The sequence below is a fragment of the Haliaeetus leucocephalus genome, unplaced genomic scaffold (assembly GCF_000737465.1).
Source record: "Haliaeetus leucocephalus isolate CR32 unplaced genomic scaffold, Haliaeetus_leucocephalus-4.0 Scaffold819, whole genome shotgun sequence".
Taxonomy (NCBI): domain Eukaryota; kingdom Metazoa; phylum Chordata; class Aves; order Accipitriformes; family Accipitridae; genus Haliaeetus; species Haliaeetus leucocephalus.
This window is the reverse complement of record NW_010973255.1, coordinates 1197384-1212825: the sequence shown is the minus strand read 5'-3', so window position 1 is coordinate 1212825 and position 15442 is coordinate 1197384.

Sequence of the window (15442 nt, the reverse complement as noted above, 5' to 3'; positions counted from 1 at the left end):
GGGGGGGGGGGAGGGGGCGGGGGGGGCCCGGCCCGGCCGTGAGCGGCTGCGGGGGGCTCGAGCGGAGAGGGAGAAGTTGGGGGAATGTTCTCTTTATTTCGAACGATGGTTCTTGGCTGCCTGTCACTTAGCTGCCTTTCGAAGAAGGTTTTCTCCCGTAACGATGCGATGCGCGGTATTGCTGGCGGTTTTCTGTGATGCTTTTTTGCATTTAAAATTGTATTTTTGCTAGTAAAGAGGTATTGTATTTGTTTGTCTTGTACGTTATGTGTTGGTTTACAATGTATGTTTTTTTCTTTTAAATCCTGAGGCCAACCCGCGTCACCTGCGATAGTTCCCCCAACCGGGCACAAAACGGTTTTTCATGCTAACAAACCGTAGGAGCTACTACTGCAGTGGCATTTTTGAGATTTTTAACTTTCTGTAGAATACTCTTTTTGTTGTTGAACATGTGGTATGCAAATACAGGGGAAAACAGCGCTACAAAGTATTTTGTTGTGGTTTTTTTTAAGTATTAAAAACACATTTTGCTTTTCTAATAAACCCCATAACCAGACCTTTTAGTGTTTTGATATAAATAGCAATTACACTAACTGAGATCCAACCACAATGAAAAAAAAAAAACCATTTAAAATCATTCAGAAGAAAAGTTCCCAACTTAATTGAGCTCTTCCTTTAAAGAGGAGGGGCTGATGGGGCAGCATCTGAAGCAAACTGTCTTGCGTTTTAGAGTAGTCTTCTTGAAGTGCTCAATGTGTTGGCGTAGTTGCCAACATTTAAAAATAAAGAAAAAGATTTTTCCAAGAATTAGCTAGGGATCTGAGGGCTACCGCAGCCTAAGCTGTCGAGAGTTTTATGTGTGAATGCTGGTGACAATCGGAATGTTTTCTGGATGAATTGAGACCCTCTAGAAGTTTTAGATTCAGGTCCATGGGTTGGTTGTCTCATATATTGGGGTAGCATTTAGGCATGTGCTGGTTCACGAGGAACTTGCCAAATACAGCACTTTGTGAACAAGCAGTGGAGAGGGATTGCCTGCCCCGGGAAGACTTTGCATAGCCTCCCTTCCTCCTTTTAGTTCTTCATCGCTCATTTTAATAATAATGGTAATAATAATACTACCACCACACTTTGTTATTGGGAGAAAGGTTGGGGAGGGCCTGAGTGAGCTGTTACTTTGCTAGAGTGTGGTTGGCAGTATGGTGAATGTGTTCCTCTACTTTTTCTGGGTATACTAACACTATTATGTGTCAGCTGTGTTGTGCGATATGGCTGCTCAAGGCTTTTCCTCTGCATTTTCTCTTGCAGGGAGTGAGAGATTTATTTGTGGATTATTTGGTTCTGTCTCACTTCTTTCCTTCCCAAAGTTATACTACTTTCTTTTATCCAAACACTGTCATATTTTTTTTTCTCCTTTATCTTGTGATGCTTCTTTTTCCTTCTTTAAATGTTATCTCCAAATTCCTATCTTTCTCGCTTTCCGAATCATTGGAGTGATGGAAAAGCCATCCTTATTGTCTTCTGCCATTTTACAGTTGTGCGAGAATGAGTAGTGTAACCATATATCCAGAGGGAAAATAGCTTTTGAGTGACCCTGGTACTCATCCCTCCCTCTGACTTACATTTGCTCCTCTCTGTCCTCCAAGGAATCTGTGCACAAAAGTTGTTGGGGAGAGAGCGACAGCAGGGAAAGTGCCTTTGCTAGCCAGCATCCTTTGTAGGCTCTTCTAGTGACCGGAGGTCAAGTTGCATTAAAAAAAAAAAAAAACAACCAACAAAAAAGCCACCAAAACACCAACCAAGCAAGCCCCCAAATCCTGGCAAGACTTAGTGCTGATTTTTTTTAGGTTCCTCTAATGCTGACCCTCTACGTAATAGCTGTCTTAGAGAAGAGAGGGAAACAGACAAAGGAGACAAAACCAAGCTGGAATGTAAATATTGACGTGCACAGTTTCTTTACTTTTTACTAGGCATGGCAGCTGTAATTAAAAATTGCTCTTTCTGTATTTGCTGAAAAGATATTTGAGACTATGTCAGCATGAAAATCGAAGTGTGGTATTGCTGTCTGTGTGGAAAGTGTAGAAAAGACAGGAACCGAGAAGAAACACTCTGAGTGTAATTGTCTATGTTAAGTAGTGTGATGTGCTAGATGCAGTCTACAGAATTTTGTAGTACCTGATAATTCATTTCATAGATTTCTCTTCCTTTGAATTCTTCTCAGAAGACTGGGGGTGTGGAGAGAAGCAAGCTGCCAGCGATGGTTGGTTGTTTTTCTACCGTGTCATATTTTCTTTGGGGCGTTGTAGCTTGTTAAGATGGCGAATGAAGCCTGCTAAAAAGTTAGTTAAGGTTCCGTTGTCCTGGGAAAATACCTTAGAGATTCAAAGAACAAAGGCCAATTTCTTCTTGCATGGTAGTCTCCAAATTCTATCCCTTTGCTTCTAAGGAGACCTAGATGTTTATTTGCAACAATCTTTTTCCTTAAAAAAAGATCTCAGATTTACCTGTGATAGTTACTTGTCTTTTAGGTTTGAAAAAGCTGAGTCTGACTTACTCCATTTGTTCCTTCTCTCTACTGCTTTTTAACATTCAGTTTAAATTTTTTCTTTGCTTCGGCTTGACGCCTTCCTTGAAGAGATGGAGGAAGAAAGTAGGTGCGTTTTGTTAAAGGCTGCAGCTGGTTATGGCATCATAACAGAAGGTTCAAATAATTACGGTTTCTGATGACATTTTTACTTTCTTGAAGTCCTTGAACTTGTGTATGGTTGTCTTCCTCGAGCAAGTTGTCTCAGCCAGGGTGCAAGGAATAGGTAGAAATGTAGTTTTTCTCACCAGAAGTGGGGTTATGTATCTTACCGTAGACCAAAGGAGACAATGAACATGACTTTTTTTTTTTTATTCTTATTTTTTTGTCCCAAACATTTATCTGATACTGAGCATTCAGTAGCATGTTTTGTCTGTCATTTTTAGATTAATGCTTGGGAATAAGCAGGGTATATTTTTTTAAATCAAGTTCCTTCTTTAGATGTTCATCAGAAGATCCAAGTGGGTGTTCCTCAAAAAGGCAGCTTTTTATTCGTCTTGGCTTTTGAGGATCAGGGGCTGAAACAAAGAGCAAATTAGCAGGAGAAAGGTTGTAACACCTAAATGTATAGGAAAATATGTGTTGAGCTAAATGGGCATGTGCCTTTTGTGTAGATACCAAGCCAGAATTTCTTTGGGGAAAACTGAAGAAAACTTGAAAACCTCATTTGTTTATCTCTGCATTTTTCCATAGCCTTTTGTTACACTCCTTGGGCACTCTTTTATCGAGTTCTGTGTTGCTAAAAAATCTTGCACCGAAGTGTGAGTCTAATGGTCATCTGAAGCTGATTTAAGACTTCACTTCTGCTGAAAAGACCAGTCCCACCCTTTTGTCAGCTCCCTGCTGCTTCCCTTGTGTCATAACCTGAGTCGCATCAGCTCGCTGATTTGTCTGAAAACTAATCCAGCCAAACCTGTGAATGGTTAGCTTTCAGCCAGATCATTGAGCTGATCTGACTTGCAGCACAATCTTTCCAGCACAGAGGTAAGGCAAGGGAGAGTGTGGCGAGTTCAGCTGAGGGTGGGAGTCAGGGCGGGACAGCCCCTTTTGGTGGTGGTACAGGCTTGTATCAGCTTAAACTCATCATGAGACTGCATCTTGAGTACACAATTAGTCTGTAAGTGACAACAGATATTTCTCAGTGTTTCTCTGGAGCATTGTTATCCCCCTCTTAAAAGGGAAAGAAGCTGAGGCAGAGAGTAAGAATTGGGTTTTTTTTTGTTTTGGTTTTTTTTTGTCAAGATGATAATTGTACAGAATGCACTGATTGCAGTGGCCAAATAAACCTTCAGTATCTTTGAAATACTAGATTTCAAGGGTGGGACTCATCTAGCCATATGTATTGTAGGCATTTATACCTGATCTTTTCATCTTCATGGGCTTTTCATCTCTTCGGTGTAAAGAAATAGTAATTTCTTGGTGTGAATCATCTCATCCTAAAGTAGGCATGTAATGCAGGTCTAATGAATCATGCTCCTAAAGTTACATGTTTTTCCCCTTGCTCTAAAGAAGGTCTAAGCCGATAAGCTCAGGTGTTGATGTCGAAGGACAGGTGAAATTAATTCCTTCCACTATTTATAGTGTTTTCAGATGATACAGGCAAATGACTCCAGACTTCTGCTGGAGTTCCGGAGTAACCTTCCTCTTGCTAACCCATTAGAACTAATGGTTTTAATACCCATTTCCTGTTTGATACATCTCTTTTTTGTTGTCCTTTTTTATAATACCTATTCAGAGTTCTTCCTGCTGTTGCTTTTCTTTTGATATGTTAAATTTTTGCCTGTAAGAACTGTCAGTGTCTCTTTTCAAGCATATTTGCAGACACGAGGCATACTGGCAAATTTGAAAATATCAGGATGAATTTCCAGATCAGTTGACCTTAACGCTTAGGTACGCAGTTTCCATACAGAGGTGCAAGCTTTTGATTTGGAAATAGGGCAGCAGTTTTGTCGTGTAGATGCTGCTTCACAGTCCGTTGAAAACTCCTCGCCCGTTGATGGCACTTCAGCTGCGGCCAAGTGGGCACCTCTGGCGAGGAGCTGCCACTATGGTTCTCCTCCGCGCCCAGCGCTGGTGCTCCCGGCAGCTTGGCAGCCCTCCCGCCGGTTGCTCCAGGGGGTCTGTCCGTGGGGCGTCACGCAGGGCAGCAAACCTGATGAGCAATTCGGCAGGACTGAGGGGCTGCGCTGGGCATGGGGGGGGAAGGAAGGGGCAGCCCAGTCAAGGGATCTCTGCCACCAAGGGAGCTGGTGTCTGTGGGAGCAAACAAGGCATGTTCGGAGGGCTGCGGGTGTATTCCAAAACCAAAGTGACGAAATGCGGTGTAATGCTGAGGGATGAAACTGTTCAAAAGTACGAAAGGAAACACGGGGATGCCTATCCTGCAAAGAGCTCTTTTCGGCAATGCAATTTTTTACAAAACGGTTAAGAGGAAACAACGCATTTTGCAAAAGAGATTTACCGACATGTCCTGCAAAATGGTTAATGTAGTCCTTAATTACCTCTAGGGTCACTTAACCTTTCTTAGTAGAGTGTTTAAAATACCCAAACTGAGGTATTATTGCTATTAATAATTTTGCTGACATCTTTGTGGCAGGGTGTCAGTGCTTTCCACTTTTTGGAGGCTGGCGTAACCGGTATTTCTGTTTGCTCCCTTTTTAAAGGATCTTTCTCACAAACAGTGACAATTTATTTGGCTTAAGCTTGGGTTTCTGAGCTCGGTATCCTCTGAAAAGTTGCTTGTTTGCAAAAGATTCTGAAGAGTCTTCTGTAGTTTTATAGTTTGTATATTTTTTATGGTTCTCTTTTATAGTTTGAAGTTCAACTAGTGGCATGGTTTTTAGATGTACTTTTTTCCTCCCAGTGTGTACAAGGGGAGGAGGAGGACGACGCATGGCTTCCTCAAGGTTGACTGAAATGTTTTAACTTCTATAGCAAATGAGGTGAGAATGAAATTGTCGGAAGGATAGAGACTAAATTATTGAAGCACTTGACTGTTTAAAGTAGCTGGGGATGTACTATAAAAGGTGTGAGTCTAACAGTCAAATGTGTAAACAGCACCTTATTCCTTCCTTGTACCTGATTTCTCACCACTTGCTTTATATGATGAGAGCCTAAATCAGTGTGGGAGATACCGCAGCCGTTCTCAAAAGTGTTAGTTTATGATGCCTCCACCAGAAGAATAATCTATTACCATATAGGATAGCAGAGAGAAAAGCATTTTCAAGGAAGATTAATTGAAGTAATTCATCACTTTAAAATGAAGAAGGTTCATCAAACAAAAATAAAAGCTAAGTATTTTATGTGCCTCTATTGGAATTTGATAACCATTTGTTTTGCTAGAAAATATATGTGGACTGGGCACCTAGTGCTTGTCTACACAAGGAAATTTAATGGTACAACTATGTGCTATAATTATATGCTATAATTATACTAATATAACTCCCTATGGAGACACTCTTATACCAGAATAAGAGTTTTCATGGTTTATCTTATTCTTCTTCCAAAGCACGTGAGCTTAAGTGGGAAAGGGTACTCTTATACTGGAGTAAGTTTCCACACTGAGCTAGTTATATTGGTATAATTATGCATTTTTTTCCTTCAGTGTAGACAAGTCCCTAGTGCCTTTTCAGCTTTGAACTTTAGTTAAGAATTTCTTGGTTGTGATAAGTGTCTAAGCATTTTCATAGTATATTTTTATAGTGGGACTTGGGTATTTAAACCAATTACTTAGGCCAATTAACAGCTTCCTGGGTTGTGGATAACAATAGGATATAAAAAGGGATCAAAATTTATGTTCCTAGCTGCTTGGATATATCTGCTTCACCCCCCCACCCCCCATGTGGTTTTACAAGTATGCAGTGTACAGCGCAACAGGTGGAATAGTCTGTGGCTGTCTAATGAATTCTGTGTTGGACACTTTTTGTCTCCTGTTTCTCATTATTTCTCTAGTTCTCCTGTGCTATGGCTCTAATTGCATGCATCTCTATGGATCACAGAAAGAGGCTTCCTTGATGAAGTTGAAAAAACGTTTCCAAAAATGTTAATTGTTTGGAGAAATGCTGAAATTTATTGATCTTCACACAAGACAGTTAGGACCATAATTGACTTGCTAGGCGCAAGTTGTACAAGGAGCAACTCAAATTGGATGCAGAGGGAGGGGAGGGTGCAGGTGCTCTTCTGGTATGTGATGCAGTCAGAGGAAGAGTGATGTTGTGTAGAAGATATGTTTGGTAGGGGGGATCTCTCTTGCCTGATTTGGTCAGAAGTGGGTACCTAGAGAGGTATTTACATGAATGGTGCTTTGAAGTTGGCTACCTCCTCTGGTTCTCTTCTGCCCCTATCTCCTTTGCTGCTTAGAATACAGCACGTCTCATCCTTACCTTCACACCTCCCCCAAAACAGGAATATATAAATATTTCTTTACTGTATTTTAGCAATTTCTGCAAATACCAACATAAATTCCCTAGAAACAGTTTTTAAGTATCTTTTTTACTTCTTATGAAAGGACTGGTTTGAAAACATACCTTTTTTTGTCCTCCTAATTTTCTTTTATCAATATTTCTAGTACGTTTGTAGTGTTATAATGTCCATGTTGTCTCATTGTGCTAGAAATTGAGGATTATTACTTCAAATGAAAAGCAGATTGCAGAAACAGGAGACGTCTTAAAATAAAATAGAGATGATGTAATAACCTCCAAATCATAGAAGAGCAAGGCTGGAAGGGACATTAGGAGGTCATTTAATCTATCCCTCTGCTCTGACACAGGATAAGACAGACCTAAACCATTCATGACAGATGTTGCTCTGTCCTGTAGTAGTAATAGACTGAGCAAAAAGAAATTATACATACGCTTCCCCCCGCCCCCAGCTTTGTGCAAGCTGAACTTGGCATAGAATTGGTGTGAGAGGATATATGGATTCATACAGGATTATTTTGAGTATCTGAGTTGTTTCTTGTTTTTGGAAGCTTAGTGTTTTCTGTCAAAATAGTCTAATGATGTTTGTGTAATTTTGAGTGTAATGGCCATTTCTGATTTTATCTGGTAGTTTTGTTTTTCAGGTGTATTTCTTCCTGAAATGATTCTTCTATTGTTAGTTTTGTAACCAGTGTCTCCTCTTCTTGGGTATTGAGCAGTTTAGTTTAAAAATGTGTAGCATTTCCTTTTCATACTTGACAGTATTTCTGATGTATTATCAGTTTCAGTTATCTTTTTTTTTTTTATTTTTCCAATGTCTTTTTGTGTGAAAGAGCTGAGCAAAAAACCTAGGGGTAGGAGTGTAAAGGGAGAAGGGGAAGAATGTATTCAAGAAATCATAGTACTTGGCAGAAGAGCTGGGTTTAGTGAAATGCCAGGTTAGATGTGAAGTGAATAATGTGGCTTTAAGAAAGCATCTTTTTTCGTTGAAGAATAAATAGAATGTACATTTCAGAATTTTACACGATATCTGCAGCTCTTTAATACTAAATTGAAGTTTGCAAATGAGTGTCAGATGAATAACATCTCTCTAAATTGAACCATACCTAAAATTGGAATTGCAGATACCCTGTTGCTAAAACGAGTCTTTGGGCTTGTTTGGCCTTTTAGTTATATATCAGCTGAGAAACATCTGTCTTTGCTGCTAAATGACCTCTTCTGACTAGGCCAAGTGATTTTGACAGAATGAACTGTCTTCAGCCCTCATCAGCTGCTGGAAGAGGCTGGTGTAAGTTGCCGCCTTGGAGAACGGAGAAAGATTAGATGTAAATGTACTCAAATTGCTTTTGCCCTCAGAAATGGGTTACTCAGACATACAGGAAAGATTCCCCATACCTGTACTGTTTCAGTGTTTATGAAGGCAGTCATTTCCTTTTCTTTCTTACCATTTTCTGATTGTTAATTTTAACTGTGTACTAGATTGGTAATTTTAGGAAGTTGGGAATACTGTATTTTGGGTTGTGCCCAAAGGGGGCTCATTAATCCGGAATATCCTCTCTAACAAATAAAGGAGTTTTTTGAAGTGCTTTTAGGAAAGCTATGTTGGTGTCTTCACATGATGGCTGATGTGGGCTCTCTAAAGGACTGGGAAGTAAGAGGTGGGCATAGGAGTGGAAAGGATCCAAGAGTTTTCAGGCAGACAGAATTTGAAAATAATGGTTTCTCCTTCTGAGACGGGCGGAAATTCTGTGAATATGGCACAGTCAGGTTTCCTGTTAAATGATGTTTTTTGGATGAGAAATACTGAAGTGGATCAGCTTTCCTGCTTTCATATTTCTCAGACCAGATATGTCTCACATGTTGATTTTTAATTTAATTTTAAGTGGTGTGATATTAAAAGAAAATGATGTTCATATATTGAAAACACATGCCTTCTTTGTATAGAAGCTGTTAAGTTCTGGATAGTAGCTATACTAAACCCATGCACTTAATTCTGAACGTCCAGGATAATTTGTTGCAGAGGTGTTCCCACCCATGATTAATCCTACTTCCCTATTTCTGCACTTATCCATGTGCATGTTGTATGCGTGTGTTTCTTTGTGCTGAGATGCTCTAGGATGTTTCATAGTCTGCCAGTGTTTATGGAAGAATTTCTCCCTTTTGTTGTGATTGCGAAAACAGCAGTGAAGACTTAGCAACTTTTGCCAGTTTTGAGTGAGAATTATGTGAAGGCACTAGGGTTAAACCAGAATTTGATCTGGTTTAAACCCAGGTCGAAATTTTTTCCCGAGTAAGCCATAGGGATCTTTGTATTAATATCCAGATATGTTTTTGGAGGTCTGTTCTATAGAGTTCTTTGGGAGTCATTCTCAAATCTCTGCAAATTTTTAAGTTTGTTTAAAACCTGTGGGTATTAGAGCTGATAATATTCTTAAATCAGTGGAGCTTTTAACTTTTTTTTGCTACCATTATTTATTTTGCTTACAAGATATGTTTGTATAAATACATATATATTGATCTAAAGAGCAGGGTTTTTTTCTTGCAGAAATTCATGTTTAAGTCTGAACAGATGCCTTAATACTTTCAGTTTTTGACTTGCTATGTGTGTCTTTTAGTATGGCTACTCCATGATAAGTACACTACTAGTTCTGGAATTACCCTGTTGCAGGGTGTTCTTGCCACCACCACCTCTAAAGGGAAATTTACATCTCCTGTAATATTTGTCCTTTTAATTCTAAAATCCAGATGAAGCATAATCCCAGGAGTGTTGTTTTGCTGTTGCAATGTAATCTTTTTCAGATGACACATGATTTAGTTGGAAACAAATTAGCAGTTATGCATGCCTAAAGAAAGCAATTTAATAAACAAGATTTTTGTAAGACCTAATCAGAATTGTAAAATGATACTTGGGAATCAGTTACATTATACAAAAGAGCTGGTGTGAATGTAGGCATGTGTGTGAATTCATGGTTTCCAATCACATTGTTTTCTCAAGTAATACAAGGGCTTTGACCTTCAGTCTACTGTTTCTTCTAATTTATTACTTAATTATTAAATATTTTCAATCAATAATGAAAATTTCCACTCATATCTGTAGTTTGTTCTGGTGATTGGTTTTAATTTTTATTTTAACTACTGAAAAAAGCTATTTTCTAATGCTTTAAATCACCTGCTGCTGGTGAATTTTTGTTTTGCTCCTTCCCAGAAAGTTGGTTCCATGCTCCTGACAGTCTCTGTGTTGATGAGGAAGATCATTATAAATGCAAAATAATCACAGGCAGGTACTCACTAAAATTCTGTTGCTCCAGCTCCGCAATACGGGTTTCTAGCCGCAGATTCATTATCTCTATCTAGTTGACCCTTGGACTGAGCTGACGCTGCTGGTATGTCTCTAACTGGGACAGTGGATCTTTATAGTGTTCAACCAACATGTTAAAGAGACCGGTATGGAGCGATGGTAAAAAAAGATGAACCAGTTGGTTTCCAGGTAACTATTAATATTTTGCACTATTTACAACCAAGTTTTTTCAGCCTCTACAGGAAACAGTTTTAACGTAGAAAATATGTTACAAGAGAAGCAGTTTCTTGGCAGTTACGAAGTGACAGGGCTTCTGCTAGAGCTGAGTTTGCCTTCCAGTTATCCTGATCCTAAATATATCCTTTAGGAATTTTGCATATATTGGCTCTAGCTAGGGGCTTTCCCCTGTTTTCTTATTTAAGACCATTTCTTACCTAATTTATAAAAAAAATAAATGTTAGGGTTGAAAAGAGAAAATGCTAGATTAATGAGTAAGCTACCTGCTATGAGGCTAGAAACCAACAAATACAGAAAGTCAGTGCTTTACACTTGATTTTAACATCCCAGTCTGCTATCACTTGGTGTGAGTAGGGTGAGTGATTTTTCTCATTTTTCTGAGCTTCTTTTCTTCCTGGTGTGATGGACGAATACAACTCTTAAAACCCTTTGGCAACTGTTTCTCTGTGTGGCCAGAACTTTCTGAACTTCCCTTAGTTGTAATCTCACATTATGGCTATGAAAAAGGAAGACAACTAGCTGCTTTTGTTTGCCTGGTGGAGTTTTCCGTTCTGTTATACTTTTATATCTCTTTATCCTGGTATCCTATCTATTTTGTAAGTGGTTTTTGGTTTGGTTTTTTTTTTCCTGATTTTATTCATCATGAACTCAGAGACCTGCAAAAAGAGAAGAAAAGTCTTCGTACCAAAGCAACTTCTGCTCTGTGCCTGGAAGAGAGTGGCAGGGCACTTTGCAGAAAGGAGTGGAAGATAATCTTTGACAGCAGTCAGGGATGAGAGTAAGAGCAGGGGTGTGGGAAGGGAAGAGAGGCTGTGTTCTCTAGAGTTTTTGCTAGATTCTAGTGTTATCTGGACTCTAATTTATTCTGGAATTGCATTCTGGTGAGGTCCATTACAAATGCCAGCAGTAGGTATAATACAGTTTTTGAAGAGTTGTCATTTGCTCTTCTTGTAATAGTGTAATCTCAGAACATGGCCTAGAAATTTTAAATATGTTTCATTCAGGAGTACTTGATGAAATCAAGCACATAATGTTGAATTTGAGAAGTTGAGGGGCTTATTTTTGGACTTATCTTAGAAATAGGTCATTTTCTCGAAGGCATTAATACTGTTCCAAGTGATCTAGCAGAAACTTAAGGTGTTTTTTTTTTTTTAAAGAAGATGTTTCCAGACACCTTTTTCCTTTTGAAGATAAGTTTCTGAAAGTTTAGAGTACCTTGTTACAGCCTACGATGCAATGGTCTCCTTTTTAAAACCTTCTAGATTTTTTTTCCTCCCTAAGCCTACTTGTTTCTGACTCCTAGTCCTGTTTCTTGTTGATAATAACTGGCATCAGTCTCCCCAAAGTCTTCATGTCTTCTTCCTTGTTAAGAGTGCATATAATACTTCTTACTATGAGAGTGAAAACCCAGTCACAGAAAGGTGAAGTGTTGTGCTCATGTTTGCCTAGCAGGTCAGCTGCTGAGCCAGGAATAGAAGCCCTGTCTTATGACTCAGTGCCCTAACCGCTGGCCTGCGCCACCTCTCTGAAGCACTGGTCTTTTCCAAGAATGTAGTAGTGGTGGGGTATAGAAGTATCTACAGCAAGTATAGGAGCTTTGCTTCCAACTTCGGCAGGGCTGCGAGGCTTATACATAGCTTAAAACACTGGGTGAGAAAAAAAGCTTTCTAAAGGAGCTCCTAGATAAGTTCTGTAAAGTTATGGTTTGCTTTGCTCTGTTTAAAAACAAAAAAAAAATCTGGTTGAAAATAGCTTTCCAGAAGGTTGTGGATGTGGAAAAAAAGTTATACATGTTTGAAAGTCAAACTCCACTCTACAAATAACCCTAAGAGCAGCCTGTGATTAAATCTTTTGTATATTCAACAACAAACTCATTTTATGCAACCACAACTATGATAAAATTGAATTAAATGAACCTGCCTCTAAGAAAAGAGACTGAATAGCTGAGTAGCGCATTATTCAATGAATGGAAAACGGGGAGGCTGGCTGAAACGGCTGGGAAATGGTTTTAACATTCTATCGGACTAAAGAGCAATTCTGTGAAATCACTGTATTTGTTTCCCCCCTACCTCCCCGCCCTCAATTTTTAAATAGCAGTGCTCTTCATACTGTCAGAATTCAGTGTTGTGACACCCCTACTCAAAAGTTATGACAGCAGTGTAATGACAGCTACTGCCTCTTGAGAATCAATCAGGCAATTAATTTTGTAAATGAAATGCTGATTATACAAAGCTTCACATGAGAGGCCCAGTGATTAAAATCAATTTAACAAATTGTTTCAGGTGGGACTTGATTAATAATTTGCCATAAATGCTGAGGATATATGACCAGCATACCTTTTTGTGTGTGTGTTAATATAGAACTATATATAACACTTGGAGTGGAAAAAATCTGCAGCTAACTGTATGTACTTTTGGCTTGTGACCTAGATGTGATTGGTTATACCTTTTTGTGGGTACACTTCTCCCCAGTGTCCATAATGTCACTTCCTCAGGTAGTGCTCTCTCCAGCAATTAAATATATCTAACTTTTAATTTTATTTTTACTGATAAAGCCAAGTAACTAAGAAAGTGTATTCAGATCTACTTGAATGTTTATTAGGTTTAGGAAGATTTTTCTTTAAAATTTGAAGCGGGTGTGGGGTTTCTTACCCCCCCTCCCCCTCCTTCTGTCACTTACTAGTTTTCAGGACTTTCTGTATTTTCCCCTCCTACTCCAGTACTTCTCTGCAGGGAGACTTCCTGCAGAGCTCTCCTCGTTCCATTCGAGGCTGCTGCTCGCTGCTCCTTGTCTGACGGACGCTATTTTTAGTACATCCTTTTCTGTCCATCTAACCCTGTGTTTGTGTAAGAGCTGTACAAAGTAGGTAAGGGAATTTTTTTCGAGTTCCAGATGGCAGCCATGCACAGTGAGTGAAGGTGTTTACTTGTCTAGGAAACTGAGAACCTCATTGCCAGACAAAATAGAAGTAACTGGTATTCTGGGTGGGGCTTTTCTTTTTTTAACTTACAGATTTCTGGGTTTATGAATGGAATTTCTCTTCCTTGTTGAGCCATAGTGTTGGCTACTGAGGAGGCCTTAGGGCTGTGAGACATCCTCTGGTGAATCTCGCCTGAGAACTTTAAGATACTATTTTCCCTTGCTATCTGCCTTGTTCTCCTGCTGTGTGTTACTTTTTCAGTAGCAGAAATAGCAGACTGAGAACTCTGCCCATGTCTCATGTACTCCAGTGCCAAAGCTGTTGTATTGGTGCAAAACAACCCTGCACGGACAGTTTTAAGTTCAGGTGCTGGACTGTGGAGGGAAGTAGCTAAAGCATGGTCATAATCTGGCAGCAAGTAGGAAAAGCAGCTGGAATCAATTACATGTTGTATGGTCGCAGATAGGTTTGCTAGAAGACATCTGTAAGAACCCCTAAATTGTGCTGCACTAGTAATTACTGCTAACTTGCTGGGGAGCACTTTTGCTAGGAGAGTATAGAGCTTCTGCATGCCTGAAGAAAGGTGGTCTCCTCTGTATGGAGCATCCAAGTTGGAGAAAACAAATGTAAAGACGGGAAGATCATTTCCAAGTACTCCTGGAAGAAGTTTGGAATTAGGAAAGTGGGTTACAGAAGAAGGCTGAGTGTTCAAGTGTGATGAGGACAGATGACACGCCTTCAGTTGACTTCAGAGCAATGAGGTTATTTATTATCTGTATGTCTGGTTGGCAATGACAAAAGCAACTTGAAGGGCAGCAGTTCTGAGCTGTATAGCCATGTGAACTTGTCAGAAACATAGGATTGTTTTGGCCATCAGGTGTGATAAATGTGTATAATTGCTTTTTGATGTTGTCTTAACCTTTGCATGCACTCGTAGTGGCAACTGAAGAGGTTAGTTGTGTATACTTCATTAAAAACAGGTTTCTTTTTTTTTGCTATGTTTGTTGTGATTTGTTCTTTCAGTAGTCATTTAGGTTTATCTACCTACAAAATAATAACTAGAGAATGGCTGACTTGCTGACCTTCCCATTTTCAGGTTGTGTTAAAAAGGACCCAGAAGAAAGCTGGAAAACAGGCATACATAGTCTTTCTCCCCCACCCCGCAGAGACACTTGCTTGTATAATTATTTGTGAATGTTCTAGTGGAGTAGTAGTTGAATTTTGGTGGGGCATAGCTTTGATTTTTCTCTTTCCCCTTTTTAATTACTTACTTTCTGGTTTGGGTGGGAAATTACCTTTCTGATGTCTCCCTGCAGCTGAAATCAGACAGTATGTGGTGCCTTTAAGATGAGGAAAATTGCTATTTTTGTTAAATCTCTGCTAGTATATGCTTCTTCATTCACTGGATTTTCCTTCAACATAGGCTTATGTTGAACTTGTCGTTTTGTTTTTGCTTATTCCTTGTTCTGTTTGTGCAACTGACTTTTTAAATTTAAATTTTAGTAAAGTACAGACAGTAGACTTCCTATTTAAAAAAAAAAAAAAAAAGGAAGCATATTTGCCGGTCACCTCTCCGATTTTAATATTAATGTAGGTAAGAATTTAATGCTGTACAACAATGCTTTTTTAATAGTTGTGTGCGTCTTTCTTAAATGGATATCTAAAACATATATAACAAGAGTTGTGTTTTGATACTTACGCTTTTGTCGTGTAAAAACATTGGCTGAGGAGTCCTTGTACATGTTAGTACAAATGATGGCATTATCTAGGAATGGATTATCTTTTCCCCAGTTGCGTCCTCATGCCAGCTGTGTCATTGTATTGTAGTGAATACTTGTGATTATCTCTAGCGATAAATTTGTAACTTGGTGCCTGACCTAGAGCTGAAAGCTCCATGCCCATCTTTCTTGGAATGTCGGTAACTGATTGTCAGCTGTCTTTATTATGAGGTTTCAAGGCTTTGGTATTAATAAGCAGAAGCTTTG